This window comes from Paramormyrops kingsleyae, chromosome 15 (assembly GCF_048594095.1).
Source record: "Paramormyrops kingsleyae isolate MSU_618 chromosome 15, PKINGS_0.4, whole genome shotgun sequence".
Lineage (NCBI taxonomy): Eukaryota > Metazoa > Chordata > Actinopteri > Osteoglossiformes > Mormyridae > Paramormyrops > Paramormyrops kingsleyae.
In genome coordinates, this window is record NC_132811.1 from 18,566,158 (window position 1) to 18,583,044 (window position 16,887).

At 45.7% G+C, this 16,887-nt stretch overlaps 1 long non-coding RNA gene across 1 annotated transcript; it reads left to right on the top strand.

Annotated features, from left to right (window-relative positions):
* Window positions 1-8,408: 8,408 nt before the first annotated feature.
* LOC111834751 (uncharacterized) lies at window positions 8,409-16,363 on the top strand. The gene is made up of 2 exons (XR_002836070.2): window positions 8,409-13,556; window positions 14,511-16,363. It is a non-coding gene; the product is annotated as an uncharacterized lncRNA (long non-coding RNA).
* The last annotated feature ends 524 nt before the right edge of the window (window positions 16,364-16,887 follow it).

Below are 16,887 nucleotides of genomic sequence, written 5' to 3' on the forward strand. Positions count from 1 at the left end.
GCCTGCCCCCCTTTAGCAGGGGGAAATGATATCTGCTCACCTGACAAAGAGGAGCAGTGGTCACATCAACCCGAGCTGCAAATGCTGCATCCTGCGAATCTGAGAAGGTGTTTGGATCATGCGCCTTTGGCTGAAGAGTGTTTGGGCAGATCGAAGTGGTCACGGTTTGGACTGATGACTCTGCTCCTACTGTGTAGGTCAGTGTTTGCCAACCCAGTCCTCAGGGAACCCCAGACAGTCCACGTTTTTGCTCCCTCCCAGCTAATGAGGAACACCGAATACCTGGTACAGGTGCACTGAGAGCTGAGACGAAGCAAAAACGTGGACTGTCCGGGGTTCCCCGAGGACTGGGTTGGCAAACACTGGTGTAAGTAATGACTGCATGCATTTTGAAATGAAGGTTTATTCATTTCATAATAACGTCATATTTATATAAGTACCTTGGACTGCTTTAATTTTTATCCATCCCATCTTGGAATGTCTTACATCTCTTCTGTAAGATATACACACACGCGGACTGAAACTGAGGGTCGAGGTGGAGGGTCAGCCGTTTACCTAGCGTCCATTGAGTATTTTGTCACAGCCCAGCTCAAGGCCCAATAGTCCGTGAGCCACGGGATTTGAACCAGCGACCTTCCTATCACAGGCACAATCCTCCCAGCTGCACACTGCCTCAACTAAGACCTGTCTGTGTAACATCTGTCAGCTGCTTGGTCTTATTCTTGAGCTACTTTTAAGTGAAATCTGACATCAGTGGGGACATTTACAATTAACCAGAATATTCATATTTAGAAACCAGATATTGACAGTGAAAACAAATATGGGGGAACATGGAACCATTTCTCTTCAGATTTGCTTTCTAATATGTCGCACCGGCACTGACCCAATTATTCCCATCATTGTTTTTCTTTCGTCCTAATAAATATATAAAAATGTTAACGAGGCCTGCTGCCCATAACTGGAATCAGGAGGGTCCCGGGAGGGAGCGGCTGAAAGCAGAATGAAAAATAACATCCAGCAGAACCTGCAGCTGCTGAACCGGCCCCTAGACCGACCCGTGGGATCCTAGGGGGCAGGTTAGTCCGGGAAGACCCAGGTCCTGAGACTCGCTAGTGCTAACCCCCCCCCCCCCCCCGGTGTTGGAGGAGTCACCTGGGAAACGTCAATGAAGCAGTAAATACTGACACGGCACCGAAAAAATAACCAAACAGTCTCGTTCACATTTCTGCCACATGTCCACATCTCTCAGCCCTCTCTGGCTGGCACATCTCTCCTTCTCCCCCCTCCCCCGTTTTTTATTTTGGTGAAACAGAACACCCCGCTTTGCTGAGTCGCCCCCCTCACGCCACAATTCGTAGCAGATGTTTGAGGGCAGCTCACCACAGAGCTCACAGTATTGGGAAAAAGCCTTAGGCCACAACAGCAGTGGGGGGTGAGAGGGGGCGGGGTCTATAAGCCAAAACAGCCCTGTTGCTATGATACGCAAATAACAAAACATGCTGGGGCATTACCAAGAGTGCCAGTTTAGTTCTATATATCAGTATGTAATGAGAGCAGTGCCCCGCAGATGCGGGTCACATCCCCATCTCCGTGCTCCGTGTTTGGGTCATGTCGGTGTGTCACTCTCCAGAGGGCTTCCTGGGTTGGGTTCTTTTACCCCCTCCTGCTCTGCCACCCCCACATGCTGGTAACCTCTCCACATATACTGAGCTAGATTCAGTGTAATTAATTAGCGGCATAATTAACGTCTATCGCTTCTGCTTGGCTCACTATTGCCCTTCGCTTTGCAGGTATCATTCTGCTCATATTTGAACAGTAAAACATAACGACTGCCCTTGTAACAGCTGTGTCCCATCGCTTACACCCCCCCCCCCAAAGCACCTGTAGCCCAGTATACTACAATTTCCCTGTTCTCACAAAGTACCCCCCGCTGCCCCCCCCCCCAGCCTGGTGTTTTCCGGAAGTGGGGTCCAATTGCTTTATGTTTTAGCCAGTTCTGCTGGTGTCTTGTGACAGGAAGTGACACAGGAAGTGGCACATCTGCATGTCTGTCCTTCTACCGAAGGGCGTCATGTGTTCGTGGTGACTGAAACTACATAACATAGGGATTTGGGTGGGCAGGGGATAGAGAGACACGCAGGAGAAAACAAAATGGGTGCCAGGTTGTGGATGGACAGCGGCTGGGTGTGGGGTCGAGCATCAGGAGCAGAAGCGGATGGGCGCAGCTTTGAGCAGCAGTTTGGGGGTAAAGGCACCGGGGCAGAACTGGGGTGACGTTTATAGACTGGTTGGTGGAGCGGCGTGTGGCCCAATGGGTTAGAAGCCCTATGATTGGAAGGTCACCGGTTCAAATCCCAGTGTTGCCAGAGTTATGCCACGGTTGGGTGCTGGAGCAAAACCCTTAACCCCCAGTTGCCGTAGGGACTGGCTGACCCTGCTTTCTGAAAGATGCATGGCACTTTGGATAAAAGCATCTGCTAAATAAATAAAAAATAATTAAAAAAATTTAACTCCTGAGAAGCCCTTCTCTCTACTCTAAGACCACCACAGGATCCATCTCACCTGCTTCCTTGTGGTGTCCTCATCACCATGTTCCACTCCTAGAGGTGCTTTATCCATCACCAAGGGGAAATTGTGTCATTTTCACACATCCCATCTTGTCTTTCCCACAAGGAACACGGACATGTATGCACAAGTGAGTAAAGCTTGGTGTCAAGAGATTTCTGCCAGTGCCCCTAGGGCAGCCGCAATTAAGAGACCCAGCAAAGTCACAATTACTCTGCAAACTATGGGATTCAAGCTCACAACTACCCGGGTGCAGGCACAGATCTCTAGCCCATGGAGCTACACCCTGCCCCCAATGCTGGGCGAATGTTCAGTGCCCATTAATAATAATGCCCAGACTTCTGAGATGCTTTCATGTTCCTTTTCTCCTACTTTATCGGTCTTGCTGTTAGACATCAAACCAGCTACTCTGCATGATTGATGAAGTCATACCATAGCCTTGTGTGTGTGCTTTTTTTTGACAGTGGAAGTTTTCCAACACTACCCAGTACCTCTGACCATAAATAAGATCCTTTCCTCATGGATCATGCTTTATCTGTGCCTAGCATCCCTGCCACCCCCCCGCATCACCACCATCTTTGTTGCCTTGTGGGGGAGATAGGGTCGTGGTTAGGTTGAGGGTACCTGGTACAGAGTCCCCCTGGGACTCTAAGCCAAGAATCACAAAGTATCTAAATACGGCCAAACCTTCATCCCAGACAAATTAGCCAGGATTTAAAAAACATTAAGGACTGAATTGCTCTTCATCTCAAGCTTATCTAAGTGTGCTGTGGTTCCTTGCCTGAAGCTCACAGTCAGGGTTTTCCAGGAAAGCCCCCGCTTTCTTTATTAAGTGGCTCAGTGTCCCCCGGTGAGTCCTGTAAATGAATAATGCAAGTCCTCGATTCCTAGAATCCTGAAGGAAAGGATGAACATGAACAGATATACGGATTAATTAAAAAAAAACACAACAAAGGGTTTCTGTTTCTCTAGCAGCAGATATCAGGTGAGAGGTACTTCATCCATTTGAAATTTCAATTAAAACAGGACCTGGTATACAGAAATCTGACACATCTTTACAGATATATGACTTCTATTGCTACACATAGAAGTCTTATCACGGTTGACAGTATTCTGCTTTAAGCTTCGGAGGAGATCAAGAAGATTTATTAATAACTTAATAAATCAGTCAGTCATTATAAATCAAGGACAGACACGTCCGGGAAACTCTCTCGCACTGGTACTATCGAACGCGTCTAAATACACACAGTAACTGCAGCCATGGTGGCTCAGGTATGAATCCCAGATGTTTGTTTTGCAGGAGAGTGTGACTGAAAGGTGAGAGGACGATTCCGGAATCACAACTTGTTGAGGAAGAAATTTATTTCACAGGCTTCAACAGAACAAGTCGCTATTCAAAGAGATCCCATCTCACATACCGGTAACCCAAAGCTCATGTTTACCCAACAAGGGTGTCGTTTAGCGTGTAGTTCAGCAGGTAAGGGATCCATGACTTGTCCAGAGAGTCGTAGGTCAAATCCCGTGGCCAGCTGAGTAATCATATTACTGATGGGCCATTGAGCAGGGCCATTAACCCCAACGGCTCTAGGGACAGCTGACACAGCACTGTGACCCCAAGGTTTGCGGAGATGCACTTTGATTTAGCTGAAAGAGTCTACTGCATGAACATATGTGCTTCTTGAAGGTGGCCTTACTGAGTTCACGTTTGGTTGTAATTTAGGACTACAGCAGACCACGCTAACAGATTGTTGAACGTCATTTGCTCCCAAAGGGTTACAAGGCAGCTTACAAGGGACCAACTTTATGCCACGTTGCCGTGCAATTATATGCTTTGTGCTAAGAGATAGGGGTAATTAGCCAATGGATGTCACACAAATGAGACTTCTTGTTCTTGTAATGAAGTGTGTCTTTATTCTGGTCCGCTCCCTCCCAGGAGGTTGTCAGAGCATGACCCACCGTTGTGTGGACAGACTCACTGCTGAGAAGTTTCCGGAGAAGAACGGTGCAGAACCCGGTGCTGTTTCATGGGATGCCGGGCAGTAGAGGTACCTGAGCATCATCTTGGAATGAGGCTCCAGTCTCTTAAACTGTGATTTTTGATAATCCTGCTATTGTTAGTTTTCTGTATTTTTTGCATATTTCTTTAGCACAACCCTGAACAAAGTTAGACTGATGAGTCATTTTCCTTCCTTTCAGGGTGATATAAATTTTTAAAATCAAAATGACGTTTTGTCTCATCTTTTTTCCCCCACAAAATTTCTTATTTTACTGAATATTCCTGGGATGTGCTTGCAGGCAGTGATCCCAGACACAGTGATGTGACTATTACAGTTCCAGCATGTCATGGAGATCAGAGTCTCAGATGCTGAAATTCAGCAACCAGCATCTGTGCTGCTAAGATGCCGTCATTTTCATTTTTACTAATAAATCATCACCGATGTTGTACTTATACTGTCATTGCTAATCCGAACTTTGATAAGAATACTCATCATCACCGGTTAAGATGTAATTATAAAGCCTTATACTGAGCAGAATGTCAGCAATGTCTTTCTGTTGGTAATAACAGAATAATCTTATTTATTACAGAGTTCTCACAGACTGACTTTACTCATGACTAATGAGGAGTGTGGAGAGTATGGTCATTTGAATTTGAGTATCAATTATGAGTATCGGGCAGTAAACGAGTGTGACAGCATGAACGTGAGCAGGAGAGGCTGTCTGGATAATATCCCAGAAGTTCTCCCTCTGATACCCAGCTGAATCTCACTCTTTGTCCAGGCTTGGGTTCGAAGGTATGGCCGCTGGGGCTGTGGTGGGGGGGGGGGGGCGAGCCCCCGGCAGGCCCGGCACGCACCTCCACAATGGCCCTTTGTGAAGAGCGTCGTCAGACGACCTCCTGCCACAGTGAAGCCTCCTTTTTGGGGCCGTGGTGTATTTTTGGGACATCGCATGCCGGCAGAGTCCACGGTGTTCCTCCTCCTTAGTGGAGGCGGCAGCAGAACCCTGTGTGTCTCCTCTGGTCCCAGTCCAAAGATCTCAGTTACAGTTACTGGTTAATTCAACAGCAATCATTTATTACTGCATATAAAAGATATTACTTACTATTGAAAGTAATTTTAAATTCTCTTATGAAAGCTTACATTCCCAGACAGCACACATACATGGTTTAAGATCGGATTGTTGTTAAATGATCACGTTCCATCTAGTCCACTTAACACTATTTTGATTATACGTTAATGTGTTTTTCTGCAAGCAATTTTTTCCCCCAATAATTTTGCCTTAATCAGTTCAGCATAACTGATAGGTCTATTGATGCTGATTCTGTGATGTTGCCAATATTTAAAATAATGCATAACTTTTAATCAGTTAAATTGTTTGTTTGGTGTATGGTTTTAAAACAGTATGCCTACGTCTGAGGAAAACAGAACAATTCTACTCTATATTGGTTACATATATATAGTATAGCCCTATTATGGGTTATATAGCTTAATCACAAATAGTAATCACATTTTCATCGTGTTGCTGTTGAAATACATCGGACAGACAGACTCAGTGTCATTTTAGTCGGCCGGCCATCTAGACGAGCATCACCTTCCCGGTGTGGCAGGGGCCAACGCAGTGGCTGAATGGCAGCATTGTGACGTCACAGCGATCCCGGCTGCGCTATGAAGTGAGACACTCGCTGTTGGCGGCGGAATGTGAGAATAACAGAGGTCTGTACGAGAGCCTCTCACACCCCCTGTTTCCGAGTGGTACGGGGCCAGAAGGGCACGGGGGGCAGGGAGAAGCGGCACCAGCTCTGACCTCCAGCGATCCCCATTGTGTGGGAGATGCTTCGGCAGAGCTGCCTGTGTGGGAAATGGCCGGGGTACAGCCTGGCCGTGCCGTGGAGGAGAAGAGCGGAGATCGGGCAGCATGTCACCAGCAGATTAAATAAGACCATCTGCCTGTGCATGGTCAGGAAAACCGCCTGGCACGTTTGTCACACGAGATACGGGTCGCGTTCGACCGATGGCTGCAGCTCTTCTCAGAGTGTCAGGTTTTAAGGGTCAGACTGAGAGCGGCTGCGAGAGAGAGAGAGAGAGAGAGAGAGAGATATTGTACTGTATCGCCGAATCGCAGCAGGGACTGGCTGCGATGAACAGGATGCATCTCCCCAGTCTTCGGCCACATCAGATAAGCTCCTTCCTTCATGCGGAGCTGCAATGGTGTGAAGAGCCTAACAGGAAATGGGGAATTCCTATCAAAACACTGACTAATCCTCCACGCTGAGAGGCAGAGGTAGCAGGACGCAATCCCAGTTCCTCGCTGACCCCTACTTCCATGCCTATTTGGTTTTAGCCAGCTAATCAGGGGTGACCTTTTGTCTGGCTTATCTGTACTGAGACCAGGTGTATCCTCCAACAGCAGAGCGTTTTGATTCCTCCTTCGGGAGAAGCCGGAGGTGGGAGGTAGGGTGCTTCGTGGCTTGGCATTGCGGTTGAGGGGCAGCCATCCCCGTGCTGCGTTGACTTTGCTTTCCAGTGCCGTCGTGTCTGTTGTCATGACTGGAAGTAATGGGAAGACTTTAGACTCCTTGGGTTACTTTCAGGGTCTGTGTTGCTCTCCAGTATAAACGAAAGCTGGGAAGGATAAACAGAGGAGGCTTTTGTTTGCCTAACTGACTGGCAGCCCATGTAACAAGGTCAGGTCACAGAACCTGAGCATCTCTCAGTCCTGAAGGACATGTCTTGAGTTGTTAAGGACCTGGACATGCTGTGCTCTCAGATCCATTCAGACGGACCCCTGTCACCAAGGTCACTGCTCAGTCTCACAAACTCATGATTAGAATAGCTACGCACACCAAAAAACCTCAGGCATAGGTGATTTTCATTGCCTCTTTTAATGTTTTTGCCAAACATGTTTTATCTGGTTTTAAAGTTAACAAGAACAATAGCTCCCATCCAAACATCTGAACTTCATCAGGTTTATTAAGGGAACAAACCAATGTTTACAACATGGGCACTCGGATAGCGGCCTAATATGTAAGTCCGTTCAGGACGTGCCTGACTTGAGACCTACCTCCTGCTACTGAGCAATGTAACACAGGCCAGCTCGGACATAAACAAAGGCGATCATAATGAGAGAGGCAGAGTAAAGTCTGACGTCCTTTCATTTTCATATCTGATGAGACTGAGAGCGGATTTCCCAGGGAAGGCCCTGTTCATTGTATGCGTGAAAGCAGCACCTGTTCCTCCAGCGAGGAGTGCCAACTCCAGACGGCCGAGGGGAAAACTGGAGTCCGGAGGAACAGCTCTGCCTGGAGATTAGATTACGGAAAACAATGAGGTCTGGAAATGACAAGGTCAGGGGTGAGCATCAAAGAGCAGCGATGGAGAACTCTCACTAGCGGCCTCGGCGTCGGAGCGCTGACGTCACGCTGATGTCACCCCCTCCGCCGGGCCTGATCTCTTAGCGGCCTCTCGGGTTACACACCCAGCGGACGGCCCCTTCTCACAAGCGAATGGATTGCCTTGTGTGGTCAGTTGTAGACTAGCCCTGAATAATTTAGCAAACAGGCAGGGAGCTGGTAGAGGACAGAGTATTGGCTGGGGTGAGGTGTTTTCTTTCTTGACAAATGAGGAGACGACTGACTCTCCGCCTCCCCCCCCCCCGGCTGAGACGTCATGTGACCACCGGGAGATCCCTCTGCGCCACAGTCACGTGACTGACTAGAAATGTTCTCCCCCACCAGATCCTGCTTCCCAGAAGAGGCGCTGCGCTGAGGTCCGGCAAAGCTGTCCCTAACTGTGTCCCTGATCCGTTCATTGTGGGGGGGGGGGGGGGGGTGGGGGTGGCGTGAGACTTGGACACAGCACTTACCGGAAGACCATTCCCTGAAGAAAATTCCCTACCCCAGACCTCCTTAATGATCATCACGGTTATTTATTAGCTATCTGTTATGGGCTAATGCTCCGTGTCAGGTGACACGCGACCTGTTGAGCGATGGGAAGGCAAGGTGACCCTGGGGAAGCCTGAATGAGTTAGTAGACCTAACCACCACCTAGCTCATGACATCTCAAGGATGCTAAGTGCTAGCCCGCTAGCCTGCCGGTGGCTTATAAATCTGAGAGCAGCTGTGGCTTTGGTAATTCCTACAGCGAGTTTCAGGGGACCCCGCCCACGTGCGCTTTTCAGTTGACTTAACTTATAGTAAGGCACTGTAGGGGATAAAACTCTATCTAAGTCGTGATAACTGTCACAAATGCCCGGGGTTACCCTCTGTGAAAACGCTGCATTATTGAAGTCTCATGTACGGTGCTATATCACAGAGACAATTTAATCACAGGGTTAGTTAAATCTTAAAAATATGCTGGGCTGGTGTCCTTTTATGGTCATAAACTATACTCTGTGTGTTGCATACTAGGTATTTTTTAATATATGGGGGCTCCCCTCGTGGGTGGGAGCGACGGTAAAAGTTGTGGACGGGGGGGCGGAGCTGTGGTGACGGTAAATTTTTCTCTTATGGGGGTCGCCCCAGATCCGCCTCAGTTCAGACAATGGTTTTATTAAATAATTGAATGATTGAATGAAATATAAATGAACATGTGTGATTTTCTGAATTCTTCACGGAATAATTTTAAGAGGAAATAAGACACGATGCATTTCTCCCATCCGTCTTCTGACGGCTTAGTCTGGACAGTGCTGCTGTTAGGGGGGGTCGGGTTGCAGCCCCTCCCAGCCAGCACAGGGTGTTGAGGTGAAGCCATGGATGGGACATCAGTCCATCACTGGACACACACCTTCAGGATATGAGGAGCCTCAGTAAGGAATAGCTAGCATGCCGCTTCACTTTTCATTTTAGATCGTATGTAAAGTTATTGATGCATTGCTTTTTATTTTTTTATTGTCTTATTTTACATTTTCATTACATTTGCATTTTACATGTTTAGCAGGTCCTTTTAAGTGAAGCATGTAGCACGTTACAAGCATACAGCTGTTGAGGAGTCTGCTAGGAGTAAGTACAGCTAGGCTGAGCTTACAGTGAATGCTTAGGTATAAGCTGCAGAAGCTTTGGGGCGGTGTGTGGCTTAGGGGGGTAAACCCCCCGTTTGGCCAGATAACCACATGTCTGTGGGCCCTTGAGAAAGACCCTTAACCCCCACAGCTCCATGGGCACCGGTGCAGGTGGCTGCCCTTCACTGCCAAGCTTGCTCTCACCTACATATGTGTCTGTGTATCATGGAGAGCAAGATGGGGTAGGCGAAAAGAGAATTTCCCCACGGGGATTAACAAAAGTATCATTATTGGAGCAGGACTACACAACAGTTTCCAACACAGCAAGAGCTGAATAGGACAACTATTCAAATCAGCAGAAAGTGCAACAAGCTTGGCGCAGTTGTTCCTGGATCAGATGGGTCTTGAGGTGTTTCTTGAAGGTAGACACCTTGATGACTGGACATGGTTTGGCAGCTCGTTTTACCACCAGGGAACCATCTGCAGTGGAAGGAGCTCCTAGCAGCATTTATTTGCTTTTTGATGGATTTCATTGTTAGCCACATAAAGGTTAAAATGCGCAGTAAATTCTTGTCATCACAGCGCGAATGTACACGCAAAAAATACGCGTCTGCGTTGCTGTAAGAAATTGCTGCATATATTGCTTTGCATGGCGAATGCGTACTTACATGTGTACCAGTTATGTACTAACAACCATTGGTAATGCTCGTTACCATTACAGTACTTTAAGTACAAATTGTATTGTATTATATAGTCGCCTATATAATATTTATGTAGTAATGGCATGCGAATGGATGGACGTTAGCAAATGACAGCAGGCAGGTGCTGGTGCGTTTTTCAGAAATACACCGAAATTAAACTTTTGCCGCATTATTTACAGACACTTTTAACACCAACACCAGTGGCCATTAACTCTTAAACCTGAAATAACTGCATTAAAATGAAGTAACAATGTGATTTCGATACATTATTTTGTACTTAACAGTTCCTTCCCCCCCATTCCTCTGTCTGCTCACTGATGCCAAATAAAAAGTCACTTACGGATGCTAAATTTTCAAACCAAGACAGATACAACACAAAGTAACTGTTTGAATAGTAAGTACATGTTTTATTGTAATGCTCATATCTTATCTCATCTTATTTTATCCTATCCTGTGTTATTCTATCTTAGCTTAACCTATCCTATCTCGACATTAACGCTTAAACAGCATCTCCACTAATCCTCCATCCCCAGCCACAGCCCATCAGTCCATGAATCTTTGCTAGGACCTGCTGCTCCGCAGATTGCAGAGGCTGTCCCTGGCCTCTCTCGGCTCGCAGAGGGCAGGAGCCATTGACGTCCGTGCCTCGTCTTCCACGGGGCTCCCGCTTCCTCCCTGGGTGATTAGCTTAACTTCTTTGCACTCCATATTTTTTATTTTTTTTTAGATGTTTAGACTCTTCAAAATACAGCCACTCGCTAAAATGCACGAAAGAAGTATGAAAACAGAAGTAGAAGTGATTCAAAAGTAATCAAGCTGTTGTCACGGAAGCCCATTCATATCATAACAAACAATAACATCCTACACAGGTCGTTGACTTATGACCTCGATCGGTTCCGTGACGTGTCACCATCAACGTTGTGATGTAAGATGTGTTTGTTAGGTATGGTTCAGGGGTGCAACGGATCACAAAACTCACAGTTCGTATCACGGTATATGAGTCACGGATAGGATCATGTTTCATATCAGCAAAAAATGTGACAAACTTAACTTTGCTTTCCATTTATTATTTAAAGAATGGAAAGAAAACTCAAAACAATCTATTTTTTCAATGTAATAAAAACAGTACATTGATAGTCAGAATGTCTGAGGTCTTGGATGGACCAATGTGGACTGACTTTGTCCCTCTATCAGCCCCTAAGCCTCCACTGTGTTGGACTCAGATAACTTGTCTGCCTGGCTGTGTCGTCCTGTCCGTCCATCGCCCCTGGCCGCTGACCCCACTGTGGGTGTAATTGGCTTTGTGTAGCTTCTGTGTTCGTCGGCAAGAGCCAGATAATTAATGTTTCTGCAAATGACCCGTTTGTCAAGGACGCTAAGTGGCATTCAGTAATCCGTGCAGGACTCAAGGACATCGAGCAGAGAAACAGGACAGATTTATGATAATTATGCAGAGAGCGGCCCGAAATCCTGTCTGAGCTGCTGTGTCTTTCAGTTATAGGGCAGCAAGTGAAGACGATGCCAGCAAGATCTGCCTTACTGAAGGTATTCTGTAGCATTTTGATGCTGCTTAATATATCATACCAAGATTTCCTCCAGAAGGAGATGCGTAATCATCTTCCCACAGCCCTCATCGTCATCATATAAAATGCAGGATTAATGAAATTTAAAAAGATATCTTTTTATGAGAAGTCAATCTCTCAAAGTAAGCAGACAAAATCATTCCAATACACACATTTTGACAGCACGCTTCTGCTAAAACGGGGCCATGTTTTCTTGACACTAATATATCGGGAGCTCAGTAAATGGACAAGCCATGTAAACTGAAGATGATGAAGGTCCGGAATGAGACTCCCAGGCCGCCGCATTGAGCTCTGGGCTTCGCTGGTAATGCATGCAGCGTTGACTCATCATTCTGTCACCACGTTCCTGGAACTGAGACCCCAGGTGCTGGTGGCTGTCTGGAATATCTGCAGTACCATCACTGCCAGGCAAAGGTCCCCGTCAGAGTGAATCAGCAGGGTAAGGTGATGGCAGATAGCAGGTACGCTGAAGCCCGATCATCGCAAGGGCAGTAAGGCGGCACAAGCGTGACAGAGACATGAGTCCAGGGTATGTTCAGTGGTAGAGAATGCCGGCACCAACCCCAACATACTGGGCTCTGAAATGTGACGGAGATGGATGGATGGATGGAACACACCTAAATATCAGTCCAGTCAATGCACAAAAATATGTATGCCGCAAAAAGTAAATTAATAGTAGAGTAAATGAATTCTGCTGATGAACCTGGTTTAACTGAAGTCTGCAGAGTGACAGTACTTTTTGGGGTGTGAGAAACAAAGTCTACTATATATTATTCTAAAATAATAAATACTCTTAAATAAAATGCCATTTGAGACATTTAAGGAAATGGAAGGTATAAATGCATAAATAGCAATAACAAGTTTGTTCATTTCTAAAAAAAGAATCGGTCCCCGCAGTGGCATGGCATGTGTGTGCCTGTAGGGGACTCCCTGGCCTGTGTCCTGCCCTTCCCGGGATGAGCTCCAGGCTGGCTGTGTCCCTGCCTCAGATGGGGTCTGCGGATGATGGATGGACAGATGATTTGTTGATGAGGTGATTAAAGGTAAAGGTGACACTAAATAAAAGGTTGTGGTTTTATATAATTCAAGGTTGTTACTCATGTTACAAACAACAAATGTTTTTGACAGCAGATGAATCATCCATCGATCCATCTTCCGAATGTTTATCCTGAGCAGGGTTACGGGGGTGGGTCTGGACCCTATCCCAGACTGCACAGGGCACACGGCTAGGGGCACCCAGGACAGCATGCCAGTCCATAACAGGGAAAACACACACTACATGAAATCAGGGAATCCAATTAGCCTAATCAATGTCCTTGTGGGAGGAAACTTGCGTGACACATGAGAAAATGAGAGAGCATTCAAAATCTACACGCACTGAGCAGAAACGAGATTTAACGGCCAACTCTGGAGGTGCGAAGCAACAATGTTACCTACTGAGTCATCATGCCACCCAGAACAATGAATCAGAGCAAAACTTAGAGAAGATCCAATGGAACCAGGGTAAAAATTCAGTTATGATGTATTTTTTGCTGCTGTGCAGTCATGTCAGAATGTAAATTGTATTTTTCCGTCCATAAATGTTTATTCAGTGTAGCGTGAGCAATTAAAGATGGAAACCTGCATCAACACTGGGAGAACTTAGGAGAAAACTCCACACAGAAGCCAAGAAGTGGGATTCGAGTCTATGATCTTTGGAAGTAGGAGGCAAGTAAGTGGCTTTCACAGACAGTGTTATGGTATTCATGCTCAAAGGGCCCCGTTAATTAAAATCCACAGACCCAGACCTGCGGGTGAAGCTGGTGGGGTGGGGGGGGTGTTTCATCCACCTCGTTGCTGTCACCCACTCCACCGGGAAGGTCTGCAGCAGCTGTCCGCAACTCTGGCCAGCTGCTGGGTCCCAAACACAACACTGAACTCTTTGTGGCTGTTCCAACATCTGTATTCATTACAGCACACATACACTAATCAGCATCTCCTCCCTTCCTGGGTTTGTGGACATGCCGCCATTCACTCTCGAACCTGGGTATGTAATCACAGCAGCACCACCAGGACACAGGGTCTTGCCTCTATAACTTCCCACAGCCTCATTTGTCGTTTTTTTGCTGGCTGACACAAAACACCAGACTGTTCCCATCGCTGCTGTTTTGTTCCTTAGTTGATAACTTTCCTAATGTCACCTGCAGTCTTTCCATTGGTCCATTTCGACAGCTGGATATTGTACTGGAGCAGTCCAGATTGAGAACTGGGCTTAAGGACACATACAGCAGGTCCTTTCCTGTGGAGTGGAACTAACAACATCCAGTTCTCAAGGACGTGCCCCTGTAGCGTACTGTTACATATTTACAAAGACGATTACATGATTTGGGCAGGATATGTTCTGTGAGCTGTGGGTTTTCAGGGTTTTTCTGTGAATTTCCCAGCTTCTTAATGTGGCATTTTCTCTGTGAATGTCCAGCACAGCTTCAGAAACAGCATTTTTCAGGCAGCTGTATTTTCACACTTGGCTCAAACATCTTTGTGCAGAAAAGCTTGTTTACTATAAAAATCTGCCAAACAGCTGGTACCAAATGACCCTTTTTTTTTCCTCAGCCGTAGTCAGCATGGGGCGGCAGGTGCATTAAAAGCCAGCATTACGTAACATTTTCCATCTTATCCCTTTTAGTTCCTGTTCTTTCCGATTTCCCAACAAAAGCACAAGACAACATTGAAACTTCCTGCTTTCGAAGCTCTCAGAGGGCAATATACTGGAAACACACATGGGCCGGGGGTGGATGGGTCAGCAGGCGAGTTGGGCTTGTGACCCCTCGTTGCTCGGCAACACAAGACCCTGACGCTGTTGGTGCATTTCAGTGACGCCAGCCGAAGTTTTTACAGACTCCTCATGGTGGCAGATGGAGGAAAGCAGGGAACAAGGAACTTCTGGGTGTTTTACAGCCATCTAGGGAAGGTGTCTGGGCAGTTTCTGAAAGAAAGACCAGAAGCAGTTAGGACATCCTGCACTGATGTTTTTCTGGATGAGGCCTGACTTCAAAAGATAAGACTCACCGCCAAACACAACAAATATTCCCTCAGCAAAACATGGAAGAGGAAAAAAAAAGCTTACCTAAAAGAGCCTCCGGTTTCATGTAGGACTGTTTAAAAACAAATGGCCCATTTATGACTTCCCTTCCATGGGAACAGAGAAGTCCCGGCATCTGTGATTGCTCTCTGAGATCAAAAATAAGCCCTTATTATTAAATTGGTGCACTTGGCAGTCTTTTGCGCAATATGGCAGCCGTGCTGTGACATCTCAGTCAGGTCCAGTCCTTCTTCACTGGACGGGAATGCCTGGCACGCTCCGAGGAAAGCCCTCATTGGCGGCTGGAGTGCGCATCGTCGTGGATACGCAGGGAAGCCCCGCCATGTCAGGCCATGTGACTCCCACCGGGTGGCCTGATTGCAGGGCACTGAAGGACAGATGAAAGAATGGGCGGTAGACCCGGCTCACAGACAAAACCACCGTAGCTATATTTACCCGGGGCAGTGCTGCCAGTGGAGATGATCACATGAAAGGTACTGCAAACCACTGGCAGTGGTCACTGACAGCATCTGCTACAGAGAACTGGATTATCGGATCCCATGAAAGGCACATTCTGCACTGCGGATGATAACCTGAAATTTCCCTTTATTTGGACATAACATACACAACAACCATCTATCCCAAGTTCAATATTCTAATAAACACCATTAATAGCCTCACCTATCCAGCTCAATATGGCGTAGACATACTGGGCACGATTTACTTGTCGTAAATTACATGTGATGTAATACTGCAATAAAAATTTTTCTTCATATTGTTTATATGAAGACTTAATAAAATGCAGATTATTGCATAAATAAAACAGCAAATAAAGTGTGGCATGTTCTGAAAACTACAACTGTAAAATTAAGAAAATAAATGCCCTCATGTAACCAAGACAGAACGTTCTGGGAAAATGGTGTCTATATGGCTGCCAAGAGTCTACACTGACCCAATGGCACATAATAATAATAATACACATTATATGGCTAAATGAATACATAATCGTACACTATCAGTCAAAAGTTTTTGTACAGACTGAGATTTTCGGCATTTGCGCGTTTCTCAATTAACGTTTACTAAAAAAATACTCTTTGCTCAAATATTCTTTGCGAACAGATACATTTACAGTATTTTCACCATTTGAATAGCTTTATTAGCAAGAAAATATCATAGCTTTGATTCATCGATGTAACCTCATCTAGCAGTTATAACAACTGAGAAAATCTGAGGCGTTCTTTCTAGAAGGGACATTAAATGAAACAGTTTGACTGCCATCACCACACAAGCAGTTAATAGGATGTCAGGCATGCAGTTAAATACTCTTTCCATGTTATAAGGGAAACTTGTTTTATTTGACTTATATTTTCATTTATAGTTGTTCACTCAACTTTCCAATGCTTAACAAGAATACAAAAATCTGGAGTTTATGAAATAAATTGAAAAGTGGTAAAAACCTGTGGTGTGCAAATCTTTTGACTGGTAGCGTAAATGTATAATTCAATGGTAACTTACCAATGTTCATGCCAGTGCCTCATTTTAATATTTGGTGGATTCATTTAATGCTCCAAGCTGCCAATGTCACTATGATGGTTCATGATAATGGTTGAGTCGTGTTTTACTTCATTTAATTCTGACCTTTGGTTCAAATGGAACTGACCCGAAATGTCAGTCTGTACCACAGAAAAGAGAAAACAAAGGCATCAATTTTCTTAGCAACAAAAACAAAGCCAGCGCTAGTACTTTTACGATTTGTGTTCTTTGGCCATACGGGGTTAATGTCAAACTGTCAGCAAAACGAATGAAAATGTAGCTTATGTACATTACATGCCATCTGATTAGAGCATAATTTAGCCTTAAATGCTTCACCAAAGACAAACACATGCTTTATTAAACTAAACATATTACCCAACTTGAATGTTATGATGTCAGGATGTCTACTTGGATGTCAAACACACATGTGTTTGATGTCTTTGGTTCA